The sequence below is a fragment of the Hippopotamus amphibius genome, chromosome 11, assembly GCF_030028045.1.
Source record: "Hippopotamus amphibius kiboko isolate mHipAmp2 chromosome 11, mHipAmp2.hap2, whole genome shotgun sequence".
Taxonomy (NCBI): domain Eukaryota; kingdom Metazoa; phylum Chordata; class Mammalia; order Artiodactyla; family Hippopotamidae; genus Hippopotamus; species Hippopotamus amphibius.
Genome location: NC_080196.1, coordinates 78,972,730 through 78,996,478, shown reverse-complemented (window position 1 = coordinate 78,996,478; position 23,749 = coordinate 78,972,730).

Below are 23,749 nucleotides of genomic sequence, written 5' to 3'. Positions count from 1 at the left end.
GACAGTGAATTCCTGGGCACCCTTCACCCAGCTTTCCCCAATAATAACATCTTACATGACCATAGTGTATTATCAAAATCAGGCAATTGAAATTCATACAATGTTATTAACTATACCACAGACTTGGCCATTTTTGTGTGTTATTTAGGCAGGATGGCCCAGGAGGCATCTCAGGACACATCTGACGGCACACTCTGGACATGCACCCAAGCACACACCATGAAACACTAGCTTGGCTTCAAACTCCACAAACATTCATAAGAGCAGCTTAGTGCCCTGTGGGAGGAAGAAATGTTTTCTTTTTATAAGGACTAGGCCTGGCATCTCTGCATGGCAGTGATTTTAGGTTCAAATTTTCTGAGGGCTGCAAACAAGATCAAAGAGCCAACTGTTTATTGGTAGCTAGTTTTTTATGCTGCTTTTTGCCTCATGCACTTAATAAATACAATTCCTTACATTTCTATGGTGTTTTAAATTTACAAAACCTTTACACACACCTGACCATATTTATCCCTTGCAATAAATCCAGGACATTAGGGTCTATAATTTATATTTTATAGGTGATGAAATTGAGTGTCAGAGAGGTTAAAAGACTTGGACTCAGGCCTCTATTCTGATCATCTTAGAATAATATCTCTTATTTTTTCAGGATGTGATACTCCTGTCCCCATGCCCTCCTTTACTCAGATGAGTGCTGCCACTTTCTGGAAAAGCAGGCTTCTTTCTATGGAGGGATAAGTCAGTTCAGCACTCCATCTTCTGCTTTCTACCTTCCAAAATGTCGTGCCTGTCATCTTCCCTCCTGTTCTCTTTGTTCTGCTAGTTCACGGCTTTCGTTTGTCCCTCTGCCATAATTTTGGTCCTCTTTCTGGAAGGAGAAGCAGTGAATGTGTGTGTTCTGTCTTTAAACAGAAATCTCCGCACGTTTTCCTGCCTCATTGGAATATTTTCAAATTACATTATGTAATTTTCTTTCATGTTAATATTTCTAGATGTTTCTTTTTTTTTATCTTTTCATTTTATTCTCTCCAAATCATAATCACTTTATTGTGTTTTGTTTAGAGCAGAGAAAATAATTTAATTTCAGGAAGGGGAGAAGGAAATGGAAAGAAACTCAACTTTAAGTGGTATTTCATTTAATTCCCACAGAAACCCAGCAAGAAAGGCACAAGCATCCTATCACATGGAAGAGGAAGGTCAGAGATTATGTCCCTGGATCGGCCGATCCTGGGGTAACTCTAAGCCCTGACTCTGACTCCTCTCGCTCTTTCCGTCACCCTGTGCCGCGAAAAGATGAGAAGACAATATCCTTCTCCAGGCCACTTTTTTCCCTTCTTCCCTCCACCTGAGGCCACTCCCACCTCAGGTATTTTACCAGCCCCCACCACCTGCCAACCCCTACTACCTGCCAACCATAATACCAACCAGCTATAGACCAGTCTTGGCCAAGATCCTTTAAGGTGGAAACCTCTTTTGGTTTTGTTTCCCAACTGAGAAATGCAAGTGTTGATGTGTAGTCATTTTTATTGATCAATACAGGTGAAAGTCGGCCCCGACTGGTCAGCCTACAAGGGAGTCATTCATTCTGATTATCAAGGTCAATGTGAACTGAGTCAGTGGGTCCTGGAGCTGGGCTGTCCTCACACGTCGGTTGGGAGTGGAGTATGACAAAGGCTGGGCGTGAGGAACACTGCCCAACAAACTGAGGTCTGGATGGGGAAGAACTGGCAAAAGGGCCGATCCCCGCAGAGGGGTTAATTATACAGTGTGTACTCTGACGTGGTCAGCCGGCCTTTGTCAGCCTCTGTAGTAAAGGGCTGTCGGCTCATTGGGAGCAGGCTGGGACTGCCAGATAAAATACAGGGCACAGTTAAATTTGAGTTTCAGATAAACAGCCAGTCATTCCTTAACACGAGTATATCCTATACAATATATGGGTCACACTTGTACTAAAAAGGGGTTTTTGTTGTATAAGTATATCCCGAATGATACGTGGGATATACTTAATGCTGAAGTTTTTTTGGTGTTTGTCCTAAAGTCAAATGTAATTGGATATCATGTATTTTTATTTGCTAAACCTGGCAACCTTTAGTGGGGGCAGATGTGAGTAGCCTCCAGAGCTGCTTATTACTACAAACTATCTTGAAGGCTTTCTTGGAACAAAATCTTACAAGGAAGCCAAATACACCAAAAAAGCAATGAATCTGCTCAAGTTGAAGCAGGGACAAAAGGGCCTCTCTCCTGATTGCCTGCTTCCCACCACCCCTTCCTTGCAGTGAGCCCGAGGTGCCACAGCCAAATGGGAAAATTTACTGAAGAACATGCACAACTTCTTCCATTTGAGGGGAGGGGCATTGCAGGTAGCAGAAGAGCCCTTGGCATCAGTTCCAGGTGGCAGGACTCCACCCCCCAAGGAGCTGGGGCTCAGGTGGGCAGTGCAGGTTTTCCATTGGTTTGGTCCTGGAGGGGCCAACGTGTACGGTTTTGTGGGGTGTCTCTGAGATCTAAGGGATCTGATGGATGAGCCACTGGAGGGGGTCTAGGTAAGACCAGAGTGGAAGCATGTTCACTGTGCAAGATGCATGGAGGGAAGAAGTACGTGCCTTCCTAAACTGGCATCATTTAATGATGAACAGCATGGTATGACCTAGTACATAACATTCATTACTTTGAATACCTGCACTTTTAAAAGTATTGTCTGTGGGACTTCCTAGGTGGCACAGTGGTTGAGAATGTGCCTGCCAATGCAGAGGACACGGGTTCAATCCCTGCCCCAGGAAGATCCCACATGCCACAGAGCAACTAAGCCCATGCACCACAACTATTGAGCCTGTGTGCTGCAACTACTGAAGCCCACACGCCTAGAGCCCATGCTCAGCGACAAGAGAAGCCACAGCAATGAGGAGCCTGTGCACCACAATGAAGAGTAGCCCCGCTCTCTGCAACTAGAGAAAGCCCGTGTGCAGCAACGAAGACCCAATGCAGCAAATAAATAAGTAAATTTACAAAAAATAAAAGTATTGTTTGTAATATATGACAAAGACTCCAGATTAGTTCAAGACTTAAAGGAGTAGGGGGAAAATAGAACTATATTTGAAATTCCTGAGTATATTTATAATAGTACAAATTATCATATCATATCAGTGGATCTTATAGTCTGCAGGGGAATCATTGCAGCTCTGGATACTATATCTCAAATTAAACTTATACCTACTTCATGTGAATATACTGCACTTTATATTTGCAGTATTAAGGATATTTGTGACAGTGAATAAAAGTTTTCACTGACAGAACCAGGAAAGACAAAAAAGAAAAATGATCAATGTAAGTGAAAAAGTGCAGTGTATATGAAAAAATAGCACAAATGATAACGCTTTTGTTTTCTCTCGCAAGCAGAACGATCTTCAAACCAAGACAGACGCAAAGGGAGCGTCTAGCTGCTTGCAATGAAGGCAGGACTGTTAGTTTAGATAAATGACACCCCGGGGCCCTGAAAGAACTTGCAGATGTGATCACAGGACTGTCCGAACTGGAGGAGTCAGGGGAACAGAGAGACTGCAAAGACCGGAGATGGTCAAATGAGTTCCAGATTTTCCAGCACAACAGGGAAGGTGACTTAGGGGTCCACACGCTGGTTAAGTTTAATGCGGAGCCTCAGCAGAGCCTCAGAATGGATGATTAAAGGGGCTTTGTGTGTGTTTATTGAAGAAAGTGCTGACAGCCAGGCCCTCTCCTGTGTCCCCTGAAATCTGAGCTCGCCTCTACCAACCTTGTTTCCATTTTGTAGCACTTGACTAGAGGAATAGGAAGAAATCATAGTCAGATTTCATAGTTAGCAAAACATTTGCCAGAAATCTTTTGTGTCATCCTTGTGGACCACAGAGAAATGTGGACTGTAGTTCCAGGGTGCTCTAGATTCCTGCATTCACTACACAAAACCTCAGTGAAAGGGCTCAAGGGAAGGAAAAGGACCATGACAGAAATACTCAATGAACTTTTTTTAAAACTAAGACTATGACTTTTTAAAAGTAAGATTATCACAGTCAGATATCCCTCCCCATTTTTGGAAGTTTGCTAGGGATCCCATAACAAAATACCACATACTAGGTGGCTGAAATAACAGAAATTTATTTTCTCACAGTTATGGAGGCTGAGAGTACAAGGTCAAGGTGTCAGCAGGGCTGGTTTCTTCTGAGGCCTTCTCCTTGCCTGCAGGATGGCTGTCTTCTCCCTGTGTCTTTACATGATCTTTCCTCTTTGTGTCTGTGTCCTGATATTCTCTTTTTACAAGGACACCAGTCATATTGGATTAGACCCCACCCTAATTACCTCTCTTTAATTTCCAAGAAGGGTCTTTTTAAAGCTCCTATCTCCAGACTTACATATACAAACTACTATATATAAAATACGAGGGTGAGTCAAAAATTATCCACACTCTGGTTATATTAAAACTTCTATAAATTCTACAGCCAGAGTGCAGATAATTTTTGAGTCGCTCTCATAGATAATTAATAATAACCTAGGGGCTTCCTAGGTGGCGCAGTGGTTAAGAGTCCGCTTGCCAATGCAGGGGACACAGGTTCGATCCCTGCTCCAGGAAGATCCCACATGCCACGGAGCAACAAAGCCCGTGTGCCAAAAAAACAAACAAAAATAAATAAATAAACTACTCTCTTAAAAAAAATGTTTAAAAAAAAATAATAATAATAACCTGCTGCATAGCACAGGGAACTCTATTCAATACTCTGTAATAGCCTACATGGGAAAAGAATCTTAAAAAAAAAAAGAGAGTGGATATATGTACAGCTATAACTGATTCACTTTGCTGTACACCTGAAACTAACACAACATTGTAAATCAACTATACTCCAGTAAAAATTAAAAAAAAAGAAAAGAAAGAAAAAAAGAAAATATTAAAAAAAAAAAAAAGCCCCTAGTTCCAAAGATAGTCATAATCTGAGGTACTAGGTTTAGGACTTCAACATATGAAGTCTGGGGGACACAATTCAGCTCATGAAATCACTTTATACCAGCATCTGTCCCAGCCCGAGGCATCTATTTCTTTGTCTGTTGATGGCTTGCTGATTTTCCTGTACAATATACTCATAATAATAAAAATAGGTACTACAGTATTGAATATTTACTATGTGCCAGGCATGGTTTTATGTGCTTTACCCATATGAACACACTCAATACTCACTAAAACTCTATAAGGCAAATATTATTATTATGAATCCATTTTACAGATGAGGAAATTGAGGCTCCAGGTCAAGAGAGTGACAGAGTAGGATTTCAACCAGGATGACTGGATCCAGAACCCATGTTAATATTGATAGCTATCTTATTTGCAGGAATTCAAATTAATTGCAAAGTGAAATTATAAATCTTGCAAAAGAAGTAGGATTTCACTGAACAGCTTGAATGAGACCCAAAATAAAAAACAAAGGAGGGGACTTCCTAGGTGGCACAGTGGTTAAGAATCCGCCTGCCAATGCAGGGGACATGGGTTCAAGCCCTGCTCTGGGAACATTCCACATGCCACGGAGCAACTAAGCCCATGTGCCACAACTATTGAACCTGTGCTGTAGAGCCCCCAAGCCACAACTATTCAGCCCGTGTGCCACAACTATTGAAGCCCACAAACCTAGAGCCCATGCTCTGTAACAGGAGAAGCCACTAAAATGAGAAGCCCGTGCACCACAATGAAGAGTAGCCCCCATTTGCATCAACTAGAGAAAGCCTGTGTGCAGCAACAAAGACCCAATGTAGCCAATAAATAAATAAAATAAATAAATTTATAAAAACAAAACAAAAAACAAAGGAGGATCTGGAAGAGTCAGACTAGTTGAGGAAGAAAAAAACTCAGGTAGACATCGAAGGACCACAGAGGTGAATTATTTTAATATAAAAAGGAAAGTAAGGACCTTAGGAGAATTAATAAAGCCTTCTAATATTTTTGCAGAAATGACAGTCTTTATGATTGTGATCTGAATGTGAAAAGTAAAATGAAGACTATCACATCTTGCTATCACACAGTTTTGTCAGAAAATCCACCCCCTCCTAAAAAATGACAGAATTGATCCGTTCTTTTTTCTTTCTAGGAATTTGATGTGTGATTGCAGTCATAAATGAAATTTTGTTAACTCTGAAGTAAAATAATTCATTCGCAAAATTTTTGGTTTTATTTTTTAAGATCAATTCCAATAAAACATTATTTTCAATATTTAATGGATGTTGCTTCTGTTTTAGATCATTTTGCTTTAAGTAGTTGTTTCCAGCATTAATTATACTCAGCTGATGACACTCTATACTATTTCAGCTGATTCAACAATAGCACCCAAAGAGTATTAATTGATTACATCAAACTGGAAATAGGGACCTCTGGTGGTCCAGTGGTTAGGGCTCCGAGCTACAGGGGGCATGGGTTCCATCCCTGGTTGGGAAATTAATATCCCCCAAGCTGCATGGCAAAAAACAAAAAAACAAAAAACCACCACCACCAACAATGACAAGAAACTGGAAATAAATTTCTGATGTACCTTGGGGTTCTTGTTTTATATTTTAATGTTAAATTTGGTGAAGAGCTAGCAGACATGCTTATTTCAAAAACTGGTGTCAAAAACCTGGGAGACATAGCTTATATGATGAATAACAGAGCAAGGTTCACAAAGATTTCAGGGGCTAGAACATGACTTAAAACCATAAGAAGAATTTTAACTAGAAAAACTGCATTTAGGTTAAGTAGTATCTATTTCATGAACACAGAAGAGAAGAGAACTGGCCAGATTGCAGAAGCAAAAGCATGATTTAGGTGTTTGATAACATTCCTAGACTAAGCTAAGTAATCTTAGTCTCTCATGTTCTAGCTAGACTCATCTGGGGTCTTGTGTTAATTTCTAAATACCATTAAAAAAAAAAACTAGTGTAAACTTGAGGGTGAACAGGATGTCAAAATATTTAAAAGTAATGTCTTATAGGAAATGGTAAAGAAACTAAGAATGTTATATCCTTAAGCAGTGATACAAAGGGACTGTATACGAGCCATTTTCAGATATTTGGAATGTGAAGGAGGAAGCGTGTTGTGGATTATTCCAAGGAAACCAAGGGTCAAAGTTGTAATGAGGTTTATTTTGGTTTAACATGTTAGAAGAGCCCTGTAACAGTCAGAAGAGTTCAGTAAGTGCCCAGGAAATAGTGATCTTTTTCTCCCTGGAAGTGTTTAAGCAGCCCTTAACACTTAAACACTACCTGTCAGAGAAGTTCTTGGAGGAATTTCTGCATTAGACGGGAAGTTTATTCTAATCTAAAAAATAAGGTGAACTTAGCTACTATATTTTTAAAAGTTGTATCTTTTAGAGTGTGTTTAGTTGCAAATTAAATACTGAACTATCAACAACTTTAATTAAAGGTATTCAGTTATTCTATGTAGCATGAACCTGGAAGTAGGAAGTTCCAGGCTTGATTCAACAATTAAATGATGCCTTTAAGGACCCAGGCTCTTTCCATGATTCATTCCATCATCCTGTTGGCTTTTCTCCCCAGGTTAGAGAAAGCCTCATGGTCTCAAGATGCCTGCTGAAGTGCCAGGTATCACAGCCTCCCATGACCAAGTTCAAAGGCAGAATGCACAGAAAAGCCAGAGTGGTGAGGGAGTCTTGTTTATGACTTTCTTTTTTCACTCCAGAAAAAAATCTTATGAAGAAGAGACTCTACCCCTGGCAGAATTCTCAACTCTCATTGGCCACAGTTGGGTTCCAAGCACATTCCAAGCTGAAGTGGAGGCTCGGAAAGCTATCTCAGCAGTTTCAGCCTTTCTATGGGAATCAGGCTTTATCAGGAAGAAAGAGAAGGAGTGCAATGGCTGTTATGTGGGCAAGTAGTCATAGTACTCAAGTTCTACTCTCTTAGTAGTAGGATCTTGGGGACTTCCCTATTGGCGCAGTGGTTAAGAATCCGCCTGCCAATGCAGGGGACACAGGTTCAATCCCTGCTCCAGGAAGATCCCACATGCCGTGAAGCAACAAAGCCTATGCACCACAACTACTGAGTCTGTGTGCCACAACTACTGAAGCTTGCGCTCCACGACGAGAGGCCACCACAATGAGAAGCCTGCGCACCAAAATGTAGAGTAGCCCCTACTCTCTGCAACTAGAGAAAGCCTGTGTGCAGCAACAAAGACCCAACGTAGCCAATAAATTAATTAATTAATTAAAAAAATATATATCAATAGCTTAAGTAAGGCAGAAGTTTATTCTTTCTTACACAGGAGTCCAGAGGCCTGCAGCCCAGTGCTGTTACAGCTCCCTGGTGGCATTCCAAGGCTCTTAACAACAGGAAGGCCAAGAATGCCCTGCTCCCCTGCCAGAGCTCCAGAGGAGACCTGAGCTTACTCTTGCTTTTTAAAGATTTTTTTTTTATCCCAAGCCAGATGTTAAACATGGGTACAATTAACAAAGAATACATGCCTTTGCCCCATAAGGAGACTTCTTAGTGGTACTGGATACTTTATTTCATTGGCCCAAACTTGATTACATGGCCACATTATACTGTAGGGGAGCCTGAGAAATAAAACCCCCAAATTGGGGTACACTTATCAAACTAAAAGGGGAAAGTGAATGTTGGGAGGTAATTATCAATCTCTGCCACAGCAGCACTGGGGCAGACAAATTAGTCTCCACGTGTGCATGGTTCAGTATGGCAGCCACCAACCACATATGGCTTTTGGGCATCTGACAGGTGGCAGGTCCAAATCGGGATGTGTGGTAAGTGTGAAATATACATGGGATTTCAAAAACTACACGCACACACAAAGGACGTAAAATATCTCCGTTTTTATATTGATAACACATTGAAATGATATTTTGAATACATTGGGATGAATAAATTATGTTATTAAAACTAATTTCACCTGTTTCTTTTTACTATTTTTTTTTAATGTGGCTACTAGAAAATTTTAAATTATACATGTGCCTCACATTGTATTTCTATTCCATAGTGCTGCTCTAGAAATCAGGTAAGGGTCTTCTGACAAACTCCAGGCTTGGGAAGTGAGACTGACATGTGAAGTGACATGGCAGAAGGAGAGAAAGAGGAGGGAAAGCAGGGGAGGAAAGAGGGAGAGGAGGGAGGGAGAAGGAAAGGGGAAGGGAAAGGGAGATGGAGGCAGGGAGGGAGGTGAGGAGGGAGAAGCTAAGGATGCAGTCTTGGGAAAGTTCTAGACTGCAGGGTTGATTTTCCCCAGGGTGAGCCAAGGAAGAATTTGGAGACACCCTGTGACACAGAAGTGTTGAAAGGTGGCTGCATTGAGTGAGCCAAAAGGCCAACCACTTTTCTGATGTTTCTGGCCTGAGAGGCAAAGGGCTGATCACTGGGCACTGCACAGAGGAACTCTGAGACCCAAGCTCTGGCACTCAAGGACCTTTGGGAGTGGTCTCAGTAACTCTCAAGTACCCCGCCCCCTTAACCGGAGGCAGTGGCTCTGGGAGACTCTGGCAGCAGGCAGAGCAGGGAGCCTCAGCAGTAGCCTGGCCCCTTGTCAGAGAGCTCCCAATGCCTCTGCTGGAAGACGCACATCCCTGCACTGGGAGGCACCCCTCAGCACACTGTGTTGGGGAGGGGAGGAGGCTAGGACTGGTCATGGGACCCGGGGGAAAGTCAGAGAGAGACCTGGCCCTATGGGAAGACCAGGCAACAGATGAAAGAAGGCGAAGAACACGCTTTTACACCCAGAGCTCCAAGGAAAAGAACTGAGCTTGCTCTCTTTAATGATATCTTTATCCCAAGCCAGGTGTTAAGCACAGGTAGATTAGAGAATATGCGAGGGTTGGCAATTATTTGCTGAATTCATGCTAAGTAGAGAGCTACCCTGGATCTGTTTTGGGAAATAATTTGGCTTGGTTAGTTACCCATATTGATTCATAAGGAAAACAGAGAAAGAAGTTCTTCTCCTTCGTTTTGAGCCCTGCTGTATAGCTAGAGTGACCCCAAAGTCTTTCTGTTCCTTTATAAAAATTTTCACCATCCATACATCTTGTTGTCACGAGGACAAGTGGAATACAGCATATTGTTAAGTATGTCAGGTTATTAGAAGAAAGGGATGCTTTAAGACCCATATATATTTATATAATATATAATCATCATAATATTTTTTACTATTATTAATGCCAGTTTAATTCAGTTTTTCTAACTTGAAGTCTTTCATTTGCCATTCAGTAACTTTACAAAAGTGCTATTAAGGGAGTTCCCTGGTGGTCTAGTGGTTAGGATTTGGCGCTTTCACTGCTGTGGCCCAGGTTCAATCCCTGGTTGGGGAACTGAGATCCCACACACACCCTGGGGCTCAGCCAAGAAATAAATAAATAGGCTATTAAAAATATACTTTTCTAATGAAAACTCTAATTTGAAAAGATCCATGAGCCCCAATGTTCATAGCAGCACTATTTTCAACAGCCAAGACATGGAAGTAACTTAAATGTCCATGGACAGATGACTGGATAAAGAAGATGTGGTGCATATATATACAATGGACTACTACTCAGCCATAAAAAAGAATGAATTTTTGCCATTTGCAGCAACATGGATGGACCTAGAGATTATCATGCTAAGCAAGTCAGACAAAGACAAATAAATGATACCACTTATATGTGGAATCTAAACAAATGATGCAAATGAACTTATTAACAAAACAGAAAATAGACTCACAAACATAGAAAACAAACTTATGGTTACCAAAGGGGAAAGGGGGTTGGGAGGGTTAAATTAGGAGTTTGGGATTAACAGATGCATACTACTATATATAAAATAGATAAACAAGGACCTCCTGTATAACACAGGGAACTAACTATATTTAATATTTTGTAATAACCTATAAAGGAAGAGAATCTGAAAAAGATATATAGATATATACATACAAATTACTTTGCTGTACACCTGAAACTAACACAATATTGTAAATCTGTACTTCAATAAAATATTATATACTTTTCTAAGATTTAGAATTTTAAGACAAAAATTTTACATTTAGATTCGCTAGAATTTTGTGTATACAATTCAACTGTATTTGGCTATGCTTGGCCATATTTAAATAGCCATTATGTTTTCTCTTACTCCTAGTTCAAAATAAATAGGAGTTACAGAATTTCTACCAATTTCAGCCATCTACTAACGGATCTTGTTGATATTTACAGTTAAATAATCAAGGTATAAAATATAAATGTGGATAAGAGAAGAATTACCACTTAACCAACGACAGTCATGGGTTGGCAACCTAAGTACTTTTTTGATGGAAGCTTGGGGCCCACTGAGACTTCTGAAACTGAGCAAGTAAGCACAGTAATTGTGTGCAGGTCTTTTCATACCTAGGAAATGGCCCCCCAAAAAGTAATTTCAGAATCCTCCAAACCTGCTTAGACAGTTAGGGGTGGAAAGTTGATTAACATTTCTTACTGCTTTCCCACTTAGAGTGTGACTATGCTGTGTCAGGACTCAAAGGGGTTAATTTTCTTTTAAAAGGAGGCTGCTGAGCAACTGTCTAGAGGCGACTGCTTTTGAACAACTGCTCCTCAGGCAAGTTGAGCTAGTGCAGGGGAATGAATGCCGCTATTATTTAATATGGACTTTTTCTTTTTCTTTTTCTTTTTTTTTAAGCTTAAGGTTCAGTCCTATTCATTTTATGATGATTGTTCTGTAGTAAAGCTGGAGCTATTCTGTCCCCTGGCTGAAACTAGCTAAGTAGTCAAGTTAATTCCCTTTTCTGAGTTACGAAATTCAGCCTACAAAAGCCCGTTGAGGAATTGTCATATCAGAGTTCTAAAACAGGAAGAGACCTCGAAGATCTTCATTCCAGCTTTGCTCCAGCTTTGCGTGTCAAAAAGTGAAGAATCTGACATTTGGGGGAAAAAACTGCCGCTGGGAACTAACCAGAGGCTAGGCTTACTCTCATTTCTCTCAGCTCTCTTCAGTGACAGACATGCATAATTTTTATTTTTAACAAAAACAGCAGGCATTGATATTATGGATACAATAGCTAAAATGTCATCATTTTAATTAAATAAACGTGCCCTTTTAAATGTTAAGCTATAGTTTACTCCTGACCGGCAAGTTGCACAAACATACTCAAATCCTGCCATCTCTACTCCTCTTCCTCAAGTCTCCTGCACGAAGTGAGTGCCCGCCACCAAATGAAAGCAACTCAGCACTTCCCAGGATCTGAGTTTTGCGAGGGAAGGAAAGAAGCCGTGGGTTTCAGGGGAGCTGACTGGAGGGTAGGGGCCCTAGAACCCCGGTTCTTTTCATTCTCAGACCCATAGTTTTTGCACAACTTTTGTCCCCCCCCCCCCCCCCCCCGCCCGCCAAGGAAAGAACACAAACAGTAATAATGTCCACTTTACACCCCTTGTATCCTGATTTGGTTTATATCAGGTATGTTTAAATTCCCTACACCATTTCATGTACAATTTTCCTCTTTAGTGAAAGAAGTTTAGCTCTTTGGTGTATACCGAGGCAGAAAGGTTAATGTACCTACAGGAAATTATACCATGCACACACATTTTTTAGTGTTGGGAGTAGAGTTTACAGAAAAAAATACAGAATGCTCAGTTAAATCTAAATCGATAAACAACAAGGATGTACTTGTAAAAAAAAATATTATTCATTGTTTATTCTACGTGCAAATATTCTTGGACGTCCTGTGTTGCTATTGGCTGACTGCAGCAGCCTCATTGGGCGGTTCCCAGCTGTGCGCCTCTCCCTGGAGCCCGGCTCAGCTTCCGGCAGCAGAGTTACTGCCAGGCTTGCTTTAGGAGTTGGTTTGAAGTTTTTTGGATTTGATGACCTTCTCTCTGTCTCCTTTGTGCAGGAATTCACTTACCAAGACAACTAGAGGAAGTGGTAATCAGATACTGCTTTCTAGAAACTGTTTAGTAAGCAGTGGCAATTTCTTTTTCTCCACCTTTCTTCAGCCTTGGGGATGAGATCATTGGAATAAAGTCATTCTGCACCCTTACTTTAAAATTCCTTTTTCACGTCCTTTATGGGAATATCATTCTTTAGAGTGGTGTTTAGTCAAAAGTCCCATTATTTAGTTATAATAAGTACTTATTTTCTGTTTTCCTTCTGGGACTTGAGAGCAGGAGGTGAAGGGCAGTCTCTCTCTCTCACGTAGCAGCTCGGATTCGGTGCATTTCTGCAGAGAGAGGTGGGGCCCTTCCAGCTGTCTCCCTGGTATTTCAAGCTGGGCGCCCAGTGAGGCTGGGTTACAGTAAGAAGCCAGTGGGCTCCAGCATCTGACCGCTCTGCCACTTGCTACTTGTGTGTCCAAATGCAGTGACTGACAACCTCTTCGTGCCTCATTTTCACAACTATAAAATGAGGTTGATGTTATTACTATAAGGAGCACAGTCAGTACGGGCAAAGCCCTCAGAACAGCACTCAGTAAATATCTGTTAAACAAATCAGTAGATTAGCCTTCCATCCTGGGCAGTTCCCTCTTCTCTGGAGAAGCCATCTGTTACATGGTTATAACTGTTCCACCTAACCTACAAGATTTCTAAAGAGATGAATTAACCCTCGAGTGCAGGTTTTAGAGAATGTGGTCATTCTGTATGGGAAAATGTAACTTGTTATCATCAGGGATGGATGCTTTTAAATATTCGGGAATTTTTCTAAGTCACAAGAAGGGTGGAAGTACCCTTTGTGTTCCTGGGTAACACAGGGAAATAGGCAACTCCAAAGTATGGAGACCCCGAGCTACTTGGAGTGAGTGGTCCAAGGCGGGTACTCCCAGGCAGGGCCTGGCATTTTTCCTGCTACTCTTGCAGAGCTGATTACACCTTCCTTTCTCGCCTCCATGATATTAACACCAAACTGGCAAAGAGGATTTGATGACAAGTAAATCTGAAAACCCAACAACCACAGCACTAATACAAAAGATCAGTGTGTTTAAGTGCCAGCAGGTGTGGAGAGATCGGAGCAGCAAGCTTCTCTATCAGGATACACGAAACACAGATAATGGTGAGAAGTATCAAGAATGCAGAAGCACTAAATTAAGGAGCTTCACACTAATACCTGGTGTGAATGCCTGCTCTGAACAATAGGAGGCATCACTCTCCAGCCCTTAGAAGGGTGGTGGGCATCCAGCAGGACTCGAGTCTAAGCATGGATAGTTTTTAAAAGCTCTAGGGATTAAGAGTAATTTATTTGGTATATTCTGCTTCCCACACTTATTTTACTTAATCCTAGCAAAAACCCTACTGGGTTGTATCTGTTTCTTTACTACAAGAAACTGAGATCCAAGGATATTGATAGCTGGCTCAAGTTCACAGCCAGTAAGGGCAGGTCCACACTGTGAGCCCAGGTTTGTACAGTTTCAAAGATCAGATACTTTCTGTTATACTAAGTTGTTTCCATCTCCTAAGGCTTCTAGATGCTTAAAGAGAGTTCAAAGATCTCTGCCCTGCCTTGGGGCTCTGCCTTAAAAAAATTTTTTTGTGTGTTGTATAAATAGATATAGAATTTTACCATTTTAACCATTTTTAAAAGCTATATCTCTTTGCATTATTTTTTATATACAAATTTATTTATTTATTTATTTATTTATTTATTTATTTATTTATTTATTAGCTGCGCTGGGTCTTCATTGCTGTGCCCGGGCTTTCTCTAGTTGCCGCAAGCAGGGGCTACTCTTTGTTGTAGTGTGTGGGCTTCTCAGTATGGTGGCTTCTCTTGTTGCAGAGCACAGGCTCTAGACACGCGGGCTGCAGCAGCTGTGGCACGTGGGCTCAACAGTTGTGACTCACAGGCTCTAGAGTGCAGGCTCAGCAGTTGTGGCACACGGGCTTCGGTGCTCCATGGCATGTGGGATCTTCCCGGACCAGGGATCGAACTGGTGTCCTCTGCATTGGCAGGCGAATTCTTAACCACTGTGCCACCAGGGAAGCCCCTGCACTATTTTTTTTTTTTTAATTGAAGTATACAATGCTGTGTTAGTTTCAGGGGTATGGCACAGTGATTCAGTTATGCAGATGATTTTAACCATACTTAAGTACAAAATTCAGCAGCATTAAGTACACGCACAATGCTGCACAGCCATCACCACCATCCATTTCAGAACTTTAAAAAATCATCCCAAGCAGAAGAGTGTTCCTCCTTAATAGGAATTTTCTGGCCACAAATAATGAATCATGTGGTCTGGTAAGACAGTGTTTTTGTTTTGTTCTGTATTGTTGTTTTGTTTATAAAAACTCAATGAAGAAACAGAATGAAACAAATCACACTTTAGTGATATCTTTAGAATTGTAAGGTTAGATATAATTTAGAATTATTATATAATAAAAAAGAAAAGTGAGATAAATTAGAAAGACCTGTTTGATTTGTGCTTTACACAGTTCTCAAACTAATTTCACCCCAAACCTGGCAGCTACCTGTCAGCATTTCTTCCGGCTGTTTGACCGGTGTGGTAGGACGTCTCCCGGGCAGAACACAGCCTCCTGCCCCTGTCAGTTCCACTAAAAACTCGCATCCCTGGGAGCCTCCAGCAACGTAGTGAAATGGGAATTATTGCAGGCAACATCCACCAAAGGAGTCCTGCCCCGAGAGGTTCCTTGTGAGATGGTGATGCAAAATTCATGGGTTTCCCACTCTGTAACCCAGTTTTGGCCCAGACAGGGGCTGAAGGAAGAAGGTTGGGGTGCTGTGTACATGAGGCTCAGGGCCAGAGGGTAAACAGACTCCTCACTTCACTTCAGCAAGAAGGGCTGCAGTAGTGGGTGCAGAGGAAACACTAAGGCACTCAGGGCTGAAGGTAGAGAAAGCCATTTCCAGCTTGGGCCCCGTCTAGAAAATTCTCCCCACATCAAGAAGACTATACAAAGGCCCATCCTGTTGTATTCTGGGACAAAGCTCAGAGAGAGACCTTGGATCAGAGAGAGGCCAAGAGCTGCAGGGCAGGAAACAGAAACCAGCCGGTTCCCAGGCAATAGGAAGGAAGGCAGGCGTCCTACAAAAGCCTCACCAGAGTAGTTTATGAACCACTTAAAACCTACACTTTGAGCAGCTGTAAACAGAGACGGACAATTAGGGACATAAGGAAACAATTTTTCAAGGGTCGACAGCAGGACATTGTGACATAATAGAAAAAATATATATTGGTCTTTGCCCCCAGTCCCTGGCACGGAGCTCCTAAAACCCTGATAATTTCCTAAATGATAAGAGCACTAGGACATGTTTTGTCCTAATGGTTGTTCCTTGACTGGGTTCCGGATACACAGCTCCTAAATCCCTTGGAATTTCCTGGGTGATAGGAGCATCTTGTGTTCTAATGAGGCAACTTTTTTTTTTTTAATTGAAGTATAGTTGATTTACAATGTTGTGCCAATAATGAGGCAACTCTTGACTCCTAGATAGTGTCAAGATGGGGGCTGGTCACTAGAAAGAGCAAGTCAAGATTAGAAGCTTGGAACTTTCAGCCCCACCTCCCATCCTCCTGCAAGGGGAAAGGGGCAGGAGATCGAGATCAGGATAGGTCATGCCTATGTGAGGAAGCCTCCATAAAAATCCCCAACCTATGGAGTTGGGAGAGTGTCCAGGTTGGTGAACACATCGTACATGCCTGGAGGGTGACAAACCCCAACTCCAAGGGTATAGAAGCTCCTGGGCTCAGAACCATTCCAGAGCTCGCCCTATGTACCTCTCTATCTGACTGTTCATTTGTACCTATGGGCTGGGTAATTTCATAGGCTAATGGGCGGGAGAATTATTCCAATTATTTGGGGGAAGGGGCAGGGATTTGCAGAAATTGGGACACCGCCCACTTTTTGACGTTTTATGGTTAGCTCCCAGCTGTCATGGCACTGGTGGGTATGTTGTTTAGCTCATGTATTACAATGAGCACATAATGAAGCTCAAGGTCTACTGGAAGTCGAATCTTCTGCCATCTTGGATCTAGTTGGTTTTAACCCGTTTTTGTCATGTCCTATGGCTGTGTCATTCTTTTAAAGGTGCTCTGCCCCCTTCCCTCCTGTTTCACAGGCACATGGGGGTAAATTGTCTAGAGCTAGCTCACCCTGGGGGTTGGATTTCTTACTGCCCCCAAGGGCAAGGATTCATGATCCGAGATGAGACTTACATGTGCTATGTATGAATAAGCTGAAAGTGATCCTGTAAGTGTTCCCCCCACCAAGGACAAGTGCTCTAAGTGAATTCTGTAAAACAAACTTTAAGACTGTCATCTCTATAAAACTCTTATTTGGGTACACAGAGAAGCTTACACAGGTTTACAAAAGATTTCACAATAAAGTCAGTTTCTGAGATTCTGACTCACACTAATTGAATTCACAAGAGCAGTGTATATAATAGAATATCAATTAAGATAAAATGATTATGTAAAACAGGATATCAATTAACTGATAGAAATATCAGTGGGGCAGATAATCCTATCTGCTGATTGGCACATTTCATTTCCTAAAGGCAAATCCAAGAAGAAACCTTGTTAAAATGCTCAGCTTCCCTGCAGAACTTGGGTCAGAATGAAGGAGGGTAGGAAGAGACTCATGTCATTGAGCTCTGCCAGCCTGAAGCTTCCACCTCCAGCTGGGGGTGACCCCATCACACCCACCGCTGGGGGCCCACTCCCTCCCTCCTGCCTTCCCACCCTCCCTGGGAGGTTGCTAAATGAGTAGAGGAGGTCAGAGCCAGAATGTTTTTCAAAAGGAAACAGAAGATTAAAATGCCAGAACACATTCATCTAGCAAGGTTTGTTTCATAAAACTTTTGTTTTAGATACTAGATAGAGATAATAGAAAGAATGTGATTACTGGGTCCTATATGAAAATAATATGCTTCTTACAGTGATTACTTTCTGAAACAAATGTATAAATGTTGCTTCTATTTGGACCCTGATATCTTTTATTTAATAAACATTGATTGAGTGCTTTCTCTGTATTGACAACTCTTCCCATAGAGAATACAATGAGAAAAGGAATCTGGGAGAGAGAAATGCAGGCAATAAGCAAATAACAATACCCTTTTTCTAGTCCCAGTACATCTGATGACACAGTCACACTTCACACAGATACAGCTTTAGATGGACTCATCTGGTTCCACTGCCCTGGGATGATGCCAAGCCTTGGAGCTGGCCTGTTGCTGACAAGTAGTCTCTTAGATGTATCCTTTGCCTAGACAGCTGCTTTCAGCCACTGCCTGTCCAGTTTTCCCCTTCTGTCTCTTTCAGCTCCTCATGGTGTATGTTACCCAAACTCATTCTTCAAATAGCCCTGTGGGATTTTTATTCTCTAGTGAAGTGTCTAAAGATAACTAGGCAAAATATCACATAAGTGTATAGTCCAAGGGCCTGAATGAAGAAAACTACTGAATATGATAGCTGCAAGAGATCCTGTAAATTATCTTTTTGAACTCCCTTATTTTTAGGCAAAGAAACTGAGATCCAAGAAAGCTGTGACTTGTTCAAGGTCAAAGTCATTCAACAACAGATCCAGCACTAAAAACCTGGGTCTTCAGATGCTCTGTCTAGTGCTCTGTCACTCTTCCATGCAGCCTGTTATGGACGGAACACTTGCCCCCTTCCCCTGCCAAATTCATACTTTGAAGCCCTAACCCCTAAAGTGATAGTATTTGACAGTGGGACCTTTGGGAGGTAATTAGAGTTGGATGAAGTCATGAGGGTGGGGTCCTCATGACAGGGTTAGTGGCCTTATAGGAAGAAAATTTGATCTTTCTTTCTCTCCACATGCACGCACTGAAGAAGGGCCATGTGAGGATGCAACAAGAAGGCGGTCGTCTTCAAGCCTGGAAGGGAGTTCTCACCAGGAACTGAATAAGCCAGCAACTTAACCTTGACTTACAGCCTCCAAAACTATAAGAAATAAACTTCTGTTGTTTAAGACACCTGTCTATGGTATTTTGTGATGGCAGCCTTAGCAGATTAAGACACTGTCCAAAAGAAACTGTGACTGAAGAGAACACAGAGAATGCTTCTTTTCTGGTTGTTACATGCACCATCATTTTGTTATTCCACGGTTCCAGGAGATAACAGGTGTGGGGAAACTGATCAAAACATTTTCCTGATGAAAGATGAAAGGAGCTCTATTATTCACTAGGATCCCATTTTTAAAGCATCATTTCATGCATAGTCTTAATCAAGTCTCCAATCTAATCCAACTAATCTCATTCATTCAACCAACCAACAATGAGCCCTTCTACGAATCAGGCAGCATTCTAAGTGCTGGTGACATATTGGTGATTATTAGAGACTAAGTCTCTGCCCTCATGAAGCTTCATTACAACAGGGGTGGGGAGATGGGTGGTAGGCACCAAGATGCCCCCCTCAGATCCTGCTTCAAGGAAGAGCTTGTTGTCCAGTTGTGGGTGTCCAGAAGCAGACTCCAGCTGTCAGCTCCTTCATGGTCAGTTTCAGCTGCTGTTTTGCCCATATCCAATGGCTGAGCACAACAGGGTGTAGAGATCGGTTATTTCAGACCAATACAGGACAAGTCTGATAGGCAATACTTGCTGTAGAGTTCCCTGCCAAACTTGTCCATCTTTCTGTGGGCCTGTGTCACAATTCAACTTTTCCCTCTGCCCAATCTGGCTTTTCCCAGATCTTCCTTTCACAAGTGCTGATCCCTAATAAACATCCTGCACCTCAAACTCTGTCTTGGGGTCTGCTTCCAGGAAACCCAACTTGCCACAAGGACTATTTTATATAAGACTGTCAATGAAGCCTTCTTGAAATTAAGGTGATGTTTGAAAATTTGCATAAAGAACTGGAGAATGTCAGGAAGAAAGTCCCACAGAGATTTGAAGGAAGCATGTTCCACAGAGAGGGTATGTAATCGAGCAGGGTCCCTGCCCTGTTTCTTGTTTGTAAGAAGAGGCTTTAGTCCCTAGGCCTTCCCTGAGTTCCAAAGTGCAGATTCAAGCAGTACTAATTAGAGAAGTGAGGGAATGCAGAAACAAAGGAAGAGCAGTCAAGAAACAATAGTTCAATGATAAAACACAGTCCTAGTTCTGCCTCAAGGGATCTACATAACAATATAATACATATCTTTGAGCTGTTCTGCAGGAACCAAAGCCCCCACCCAGGTGGAGGATGCTGACTATGTGCTGAGACCCTAGACTGGTCAGAACCAGAGGCTGATGGCTGAGATTCCTGGAGCACCATCCTGTTATCTCACCACTAACCAATCAAAAGAAGGTCACGCGCCCTGCAGCCCTTACCCAAATGTTGCCTTTAAAAACTCTTCCCTGAAAACCATCAGGTAGTTTGGGTCTTTTGAGCACAAGCCACCCGTTCTCCATGCTAGGCCCTGAAATAACCCTTTCTCTACTCTAAACTCTGATGTTTAGGTTTGTTTGGCCTCACTGTGGGTAGGGCACATGGACTTGGGTTTGAAAACAGGGACAGCTAGTGCAAAGGCCTTAAGGCAGAGGTGTGTCTGGCAGGTTTCAGGAACAGCAAAGGGGCCAAAAGAGTAAATGGAACAGGAGGAGAAGGGAGGAAATTAGACACAAAAGGCATGAGGAGCTGGGGGTGGGGGACTGTCCCCATTATGCAGGGATATTTCACAAAACAAGGAGCTGGGTTGATCACTGTGGAGAAAAGACTCTGGTTAGAAGTTGTGAGGTAAGAGATCTACAAAGGGAAAGAACATAGATTAGTGAATAAGAAGGAAAAAAAATCTAAACACATTGCCCCATATTTTGTTGAACCAGTTTCCCAGTCTTGGGCATCTAACAAAGGGTATGCCTATGGAAACAAAAAAAAAAACAAAGACTAATGGTGGGAGCAGGCTATAAACCCAGTTTTTGAGTCCAAGGTGCAGCCAGTCAAGATTTCTAGACAGTGGGCTCAGAGCACCTTTAGATGGTGGCGTCAGGATGGCAATGACAATCTGGCAGATTTCTTGGTTTGCAGCTTGGATGTGTTTCTTGGTGATGGCATGGACATCAGAGCTACAGTCACGATCATTTCCCAGAGCAGAAATTGGAAGACGCAGTCTGTTGTGGTCGATTATTCCTTGCGGTTTATATCAAGTTGTCCAGCTTCAGCATGCAGGGCTTCGGAAGGAGGGCAAGTTCAAGGCAACCTAGTGCACCAATAAGGATCTGGGCACTTGAGTTTTAGTTTCTGGTGACACCAAGCCAGAAGAGTGGGAGAAAAATTGGAAGTTTAACTTGGTGTGCGGTAGCCTGATACTGAAGGAAACTCAAAGAACTGAGAATTTGGTAAGGAATGACAAAATGTGCTCGGAAACAGAATTCATATCCAGTTTACAGGTAGATAATAAAACCTCAAATGTAATGAACAGGAGTAGAATCTGATCGGCCACAAGGATGGGTTACAGTTTTCCACTGAAACATGAAATTTATCTCTATAGTCGCCCTTGCTTTTGATCAAAGATAATTGAAGTAAGATTATTTTTGTTTGGAAAAATAAGTCGTCTCATTAAATTTGGTCTTATTTATGTAAGTGCAGCAAGAATGGTGATTGACTACATAGGCCCGTGAAAGGGAATGCTGCCTGCCATTCCAGTAAACAATGAATGCTGGGACTTCCCTGGTGGCACAGTGGTTAAGAATCCACCTGCCAATGCAGGGCACATGGATTTGAGCCCTGGTCTGGGAAGATCCCACATGCCGAGGAGCAACTAAGCCCGTGCGCCACAACTACTGAGCTTGCACTCTAGAGCCCATGAGCCACGACTACTGAAGCCAGTGTGCCTAGAGCCCGTGCTCTGCAACAAGAGAAGCCACCACAATGAGAAGTCTGTGCACTGCAACAAAGAATAGCCCCTGCTCACCACAACTAGAGAAAGCCTGAGTGCAGCAACAAAGACACAACACAGCCAAAAACAAATAATTAAAACAAAAAAACCAAAAACACCATGAATGCTGACCACCATCAAGCCATCAGCCATTGCAGCCACTCCCTCCCCCACACAGTGCACCCTGAGGGGAATTCAGGATGGAGAAACATACTGGCCCTAGATAGTTAAGATGCACAGCAAAGGAGTAATTTCAACGAGCCCAGACTCTTGAATCTTCTCATACGTAGAAAAGCACTAAAATCATTAACTTGAGATATGTATTTTTTGTGACTAGCAGTAATCTTTTGGTGTTTCTGTTCTGTTTTGTTTTCAGCAAAAATTCCTATATCTCCTTGCTCCTCCCTTACCTTTTCAGAACAGTTCCTTAGAGCTATATGAGAGCCTGTCTCCCAGGCTACTGTCCTCAGTAAGGTCCCCCCAAAAAACATAACTCACAACCTTTGGGTTGTGTGTTTTTCTTCAGTTGACAGGCCTTTTAAAGTTTGCTTTGGTGCAACTTTTCATAAGGAATCTCAGATTGGGCTTTTAAATGCCTCTCAACGGTAGGAAGCCAAGACCTTGCCACCATACTTTACCTGCAGCACCTATAGATTTGGGTGAGTTCTTTTCTTTTCAAGTTTCCCAGAATATCCTAAGGTTCCTGGCCCAGCCAGGAGATGACCTTCCTCATGCACCTGTAAGCCTGGGAACCCCATAAACCAGGCTGGTGTTTACAAGAGGGATTTGTAAGCACTGTCTGCACAAACTCATTTTAGTTTTTAAAAATGTCTGTCATATCTAATTCTACGTACATCACTGTCATATATAACATTCCAGTCAAAGCCTTGGCTGTATAACCAATGTTTCCAATTATATCCTGTTATAGGGATAAAGATTCTTATTATACTCGTGTAAATAATTAAATTTCTTTGAAAATAAGAATACTCAGTGACAGTTTCTGAATTCTGGAGGGAATCAGGCAGAGAGAAAGATAAATGTTTCATTTCTGTTTACAAAAGTATAATCTGTTAAATTGTTATGAGTTACAGATAATTTAAGAGAAAAAGAAAGGAGTTCCTTGAATTCAGGACACAGAACATTAAAGAAACAGCAATGTTACAAACAAAAGCCATAATTATCCTTCATCAGTTCATTTAGTCCCATGTAATTATTTCTTGTTCTGCTTGATTTTGGTTGGTGGTTTTATGAACTCATCAGCTTCTCCATGACAGTTCTGGCAATCTTTACTCAGTTCAGTGGTATGATCTCAAAGTTATTTCAGCAATGTAATCAGAAGCCTTTACCCCAGAGCATCTTACACAGCCCTTTTCATAGATCTCCAAGACAGTGTGTTGGGGAGCAGAATTTGCAACCCCAAAACATGTCTGTTTGGTATATTAAGCTGGTTATTTTCTAACAAACAGATGTGGGAAAACCTCTGAAAACCAAGTAGGAGTCACCCTTTTATAAGAAACATTGACATTTGTAAGGGAAATCTCCCTTTGTAAGGATGTCTACCTCAGGAAGAGGAGGATGACCAAATCTCTAGAAATTTATCAATGAAAAAGGCAAAGACTTAAATCTGCATCACCACCTTACCCTTGTTTATTGTGCTTTTCCTGGTAGCCTCTCATAACTTGACTCTCTGTCATCAATATCCTCTTCTGTCTTTAGCTGAGGATGGTATTTAAAGTAAGGGTTTCAGCCATTTTGGTGAGTTACTCAGTTTTTCTGGGTCTCTCCCATGTACATGTTATTAAACTTCTGTTTGATTTTCTCCTGTTAATCTACCTCATATCAATTTAATTCTCAGCCCAGCCAGAAGAACCTAGAAGCATATATGAAAATTTCCTCCGTGACACCCCTGTTGTTGAAGAAAAGCACCTTGGCTGATAGCTAACTGGAAGAGCTTTCAGGAAGTATGAGAG